Below are 6,338 nucleotides of genomic sequence, written 5' to 3' on the forward strand. Positions count from 1 at the left end.
CGATCTTGTGGGGCTGCACTACTAGCTGTCCAGGGCCACGGGTTGGACACGCCTGCTGTAGAGTAAACAAATTGGGATTAATTGATAATGAAACAAAAATAAGTTTTTATTAATAACAATATTGATTTGTGATACCAAGCAAGAGAAAAAAGGTATAGTTACAAGCAAAAGCAACCATTTTCTAGTGACTAAAACATAGCTCTATCAAGCTACAATCTTTGCCTAATTAACTTGACTCTAAGGCTACATCTACACTGGGCAAAGTAAGTCAGCCACAGATACACAATTCTAGCTATGGTAATTGCATAGCTAAAATAAAATTTAAAAAGCTAAAATCGACTTGTCTGTGCTCAGCTAACTTGACCATCCATACTGTGGAAGGTTGATGGGAGAGCCTCCTGAGTGATCAACTGCAATTTTACACGTCCATACTAGATGCATGAAATCAAACCCTGGAAGATCAATCCTGAGCGGGTCGATCTTCCGGGGGTAGTATAGACATAGCCTAAGTTGTCAGCATTTCTAGCCCCTCAGGCAAGAGGGATCCATCATTCACAGAGTCAGAGGATGCTGATCCCTTTATTCCCTGATGCAGAGATGCCAGAATGGCTTTTTGTATCTTTTTATATTTCCCCAAATCTCATAATTCTGTTCCCAGAGTCAAGATGCTGTTCTTTTCTAGTTGACTTCCCAGCCCCCAGCAGATTCATATGGCTTCCACTGTCTAGGTGAAAGACATGGAAATAACTACCTTCACTCCTGTCTGAGAGAACCTGCTTTTCCCTTGGTTAGGTCAGAGTTCAAAGCGTGTCATTGAGTATCATAATTCCTGATATAATGTTTATACATACATTTCGTAATCATACTAATCACCAGTGTGTCACTGGCCTTTATAAAAGTCTGTCTTGATATACTTCAGATACAGCATTATTATCCTATAAAATTCATGGATTCAGTTGCTTATTTTGGGGGGCTTAGCCCTCACTCTGCTGATCTCAGATTTCTCTACACAAAATTAAGTCTTCTTCCTTTAATTCTACATGCCACACCATTCCAGATTACTTTGGCAATCAGTTGTGTGAGAGTTGCTAGCTCTAAGAACTCAGATTTTCCATCCCTTCCTTCATGGAAAAATTGCTGCAGTAATATCTCTTGCAATAGTGCACTCACTGAAAGCTGCCATCCTCAACTTGGCCCCAAATGTGTTCATTATTTTTCTTCCTCAAAATGTCATTGTTATGTTCATTAATATTTGATCTAGAAAAGATCATGGAGATGAGAGATTCACTTTCCTTTTCTTTATCTAAATTCTAGGATTAGAAATATAACGCTGTTACCTTCCCTGTGCTGCCATGGTCTATCTCTTTAATTTCCAGCTAGAACATGTGGTGGGGAGGGCAGGAGAGAAGGGGAGATGACTCCTGGGAACTCCAGATTTAATCATACCCTAACCTTAAAAACTTTAGATACAGCATTTAAAATTTACCATTGACTGATTCATGCCTGTCTAGGCACATGCCTATATGCCACTCAAGTTGCAGGTGAGCCCTATTTTAAGCAGCTAAATAAGATTTTAAGTTGCTTATAGGCTTAAACAAGGGGTGGGCAATAATTTTTGATGCGGGGGGGCTGCTCCAAAATTTTGGTAAGTGATCAAGAGCTGCACTTTTCTATGGCAGTGATGCAGGGTCCTGGTCAGTTATTGGGTGCAGGAGGGAGACTGGTGTAGGGGATTGGGGTACAGGAGAGGGTGTGGGGTCTGAGAGGGACTTTGGGCAAAGGAGGAGGTTATGACCTGGGGCGGGGCTTTGGGTGCAGGGTCTGGAAGGGGGTGTGGGTCCAGGGGAGGATTCCAGCCTGAGGGAGTTGTGATTTGGGGGCGTGGGTTTAGGTGGTGACCTGGGGTGTAGGAGAGGAGGTGCTAGAGGCAGCCTGTGGCCAGGTGGCACTTATCTAAGTGGCTCCCAGCCAGCAGTTCAGCAGGAACAAAAGGTAGGCTCCCAGGCTGCTCAAAATGGCTGGAGGCTCCCTCCATGTGCCTTTCTGTGCTGCACACCCCTTGTGAGGGGGGCTGACTGTGCACTGCCCTCAGCCCTATCCAATTATTCCACTGGCCATGGCTTCTGGCCAGTGGGAGCAGCAATGATGAGGCTGGGGGCAGGGACATTGGCATTGGCAACCTTAAGCATTCAAAAATCATAAATGCTATTCCCCAGAAATAAAGAATTAATAAAAATTATGGAGGGGTTTCCTCTGCTTTGTCTTTTTGGACCATTTAGGTTTTCCCCAGAAGAGTATTCTGCCTACAATTTGTGTGTGATAATTTAGATTCAGAATTCAATCGTAAGTGCACCAACAAAAAAAAAAAGTGTCTTCACAGGTTCCCCTCCTAAATGCTGGGGTGTCTGAACATTGGTATTTTTCTTTCTCCCCAAACATAGGTTTCTATTTCTGCTCCTGTCTTTTCCATTCATGCTCCCTTTTCCCTCAGTCTTCTTGCTCCTAATGATCTGCCTATGGCTATGTCTAGACAGTGGGCAGTATTTTGGGATACGGTGATATCTCAAAATAGCTGCCCACGTCTATTCAATGTGCCCGTTGTCTCAAAACAGGTTTTGAGATAACGGGCACACTATTTTGGCATCCCTGAACACCTCATGGCATTAATACAGGGATGCCTCAGCATAGGGCTTTATTTTAGTATATGGCGCCATTTAGCCATGCCACATGCTGAAATAGCCTATTTCGAAATCTACTTAAAATAAGCTATGCAATATAGCTTGTAGCGCTATGCAGACATAGTCTAACTGCCCTTCCAAATGGCCTTCTCTAAAGCATCTCCCATCCCATTAGTCCCCAGCCCTCTCGTCTGTCTTGTTTTCCTGTTGTTATTGCAATGTGTATTTCCCTGTCTCTCAGAGCTTCTTTGCTCCCAGGTGTCTTTCCCTCCTCCAGGAAAACAATGTGAAGCTTCTCTGCAAGGCCTGAACTGCTAATTTACTGAAAGGGGAAGCAAAGTCAAGAATTAAAGTGGCCCTGACAGCTCTAAGTTGCTTCTGGGAGGAAGCAGCAGCTCGCAAAGGGTATGGCTACACTCATTAGGCTACATCTAGACTGTAGCCCTAACTTGAAATAATTTATGCAATTTTTCGCAATGCAAAGGTGTGTAAATTATTTTGAGTTACGTTATGTCGAACTTGGGTGCTGCCTGAATGGCACTGAAGTTTGAAATAAGGGGCTAGTTCAAGGTTTCCGCTACCCCTCTCCTGACAGGGGGTAGTGGAAATGGAATACTGCCCACAAAATAGCCATGCTATTTTGAAGTTGATGAAAAGCTCCAGAGCTGCTATTTGGGATGCATTTTTTTAATCCTGAAATAGCAACAATAATCTAAACATAGCCTTAGACACCTGCAGTTGGAAGGGTTAAGGGGCTGTTTAATTATGTTGACATTTGGGCTTGGGGTGTAGCTGGAGCTCTGACACTGCAAACTTGGTGAATCCTAGAGCCTGAGAATCAGCCTCAGCCTGAACATCTACACTACAATTAAAAAGCCCATCATCCTAAATCCTATCAATCCAGCTCAGCTGGCACAGGCCAGACAAGGATCTTAACTGCAATGAAGACATGCCCATACATGCCAGATACTAGTCACTGGGAATAGGTATTAAAAATCTACATTGTCCAGTGATAGGCAGAAAGCACTGCAGCATAGTCATGCAGGAGATGGGTTGGTTAGGTAATTTCTGAAACTTTCTTTCTGCCTGTATTATGTCATCAGAGAGGTCTTTAGTACCATAATGTGTGTTGGCAAAGGATTAAACACCAAGCTCTAGAATAGAGTAAAATAAGGTTTTGGTCAGTAATCATTAATGGCTACTTCTGATTTGATTACAGGCTGTTGCATCTTTCCACTCTTGCCTATTCCTTCCAGAGTTATGTTCAGGGTGTTGGGTTTGGTTTTTTTTTTTTAATTTTACTCTTAAGCATCTTTTTCCTATTTCATATCGTTAGGGAATAGAATCACTGTTTCAGTGTTGATCTGCCCTCTCACACTGTTCACAAAAGCATTAATTCCTAAGACTCCAACATCTTGTTTCTTATTCTTCGGTATAATCATTGATTATGTATGTGGCGAGAGGTCTCCCTGACTCAGCCAGGTTTCACACATTTGTTTCGGCATAGCTGAGGTCAGAATATACTGAAATGTAGAGATGAAACATCTCTTGCGATTACTACACTGCCACTGCTGCACAATCAGCTTTTTAAAAATCTCTCAGTGACAAATTTTGTGTGTAGTTGAGCAAAACATTTCAGTGTGAGTTTTGCATGATTAAAGACCGCAGGATGTAACAGTAAGGAGCTGGCAACATGACACTAATAATGCTGGGCCATATATTTAACAAGACTCCACAAAAGTGCACTTGGACATTGTTATGCTCAGACGTCTTCTGCAGGACATTCAATAGACACAGAGACCAAACTGCTTTTATTAAGAGTCTAATTAAAACATGTTCTTCATTAAGTTGGTACAGGGAGAAAGACACTTGAGAGACTATTAAAGGACTACATCACATTGCCACAAAAGTAAGGAAATATGGCTGACATTCACAGCAATTAGAAAATGGTAAGCTCAACAGAGTATAACGGGCTGTCCTGAATGCTAATTAAATGCAACTGTGCTACAAAGTGAGCAATTTGAAAAAGCTAAGGGTTTGTCAGTTACAATGCTAGCATAGTAAATTCTAGGTGGCTGAACATTAAACCTTCCACTTAAAATATATACAATACACAAAACCTTACATTGCTAAACCTTTCTGATATTAATGCCTAGTGAGATAGTAATTCCCTGTGCTGTAAGCTGACTTAAAGGGTTTACTAAATTCTATCATTCAGGGTTGAGTTCTTGAAGAAAATATTATAGCAGTCACCATCTCCTCTCTTCTTCTAGTTCCTCTAGATCCACAGAGTCCAATACGTTCGCCACTCACCACACGGCAGGAACAGGACAGCGCAGCATAGCAAATATGGCTCTCACTGCATGCGGTTCTTGGAGCCTTTAAATGCAGCTCCTCCTTAGAGCTGCAAGCAGGGAGTGCTGTCTGCCTACTCTACACAGGTGCCCCACTGCTTGGTGGGAGAAAGTGTAGTGGCAGCTCTGGTGAGTTGCTGGCATTAAATTAGAATGGGGGGCTGAGGGGGGGAGAGCCTGGCTCAGGTGCAGGAGCATTTACTTAGAGCAGGGGATGGGGAACTGGGAGTGCCTGGCTCTGGGGGATGGGGAGAGCACTTATTTAGAGCAGCGGGAGCTGGGAGTTCCTGGCTTTTCAGGGGGCATTTATTTAGAGCAGGGAGCTGGGAGTGCCTGGCTTTAGGGGAAGGGGGGGCATTTATCTGGGTGGGGATGAATGTGGTCAATATGGAAAAACAACAACCACAAGTGTGGCAATCTTTGAATTCCTATTGGACACCACTGCTCTAGATCATAGTGACTTTTACAGGATTCCCTCCTACAAATCCCCTCTCAAGCTGCCCTGTTTGCTAACATCTGTTTACATCAAAATAAGAACTCAGAACTTGGGGCCTAGCCAATTCACAGTCCATTTTGGTCAATTTAATAGTCAAGAATTTTTTATTATTTAAATGTCATAGTTTCAGTTGTTTAAATCTGAAATTTCACAGCGTGGTAATGGTAGGTCTCCTGACCCAAATAGGAATGCTGAAGTGGAGGGTATTATAGGGAGGTTGCAGTACTGCTACCTTTACTTCTGTGATGCTGCCAGCAGTGGTGTTACCTTCAGAGCTGGGCAACCTGAGGAGTGGTATCTGCAAGCTGGGAGCCCAGCAGCAGGACAGAAGAATGGGATGGCATGGTGTGGTATGTTATTTCCACTTTTCCATCTGCACTGCTGCCTTCAGAGCAGGGTCCTCAGTCAGTAGCTGCCACTCTCCAGTCACTCAGCAGCAGCACAAAAGTAAGAGTGGCATGGTATGAATGGTAAGAGTGGCCCCGTCTGCGCAAGGGGGTAGTAGCATGGGAAAGACCTGGGCATTATCATGTATACAAACTGAATATAAGACAACAAATTAATGCATTTGTAAAAAGGGCTGGTATCATTTTAGACAACAATAACAGGCCTGAGCTGGAGTACAGCATCCAGTTCTAACCACTAAACTTGAGAAAATATGTGGGTAAACAAGGCTATGTCTACATGGTGCTGTAAACTCAAAAATAAGCTACACAATCTGTGCTGCACAAATTGCATAGCTTAGATTTTGAAACAGGCAGTTTTGGCATGTGGTGCTCTCTAAATGGTGCCATGTGCTGAAATAAAGCC

The sequence above is a fragment of the Carettochelys insculpta genome, chromosome 1, assembly GCF_033958435.1.
Source record: "Carettochelys insculpta isolate YL-2023 chromosome 1, ASM3395843v1, whole genome shotgun sequence".
Lineage (NCBI taxonomy): Eukaryota > Metazoa > Chordata > Testudines > Carettochelyidae > Carettochelys > Carettochelys insculpta.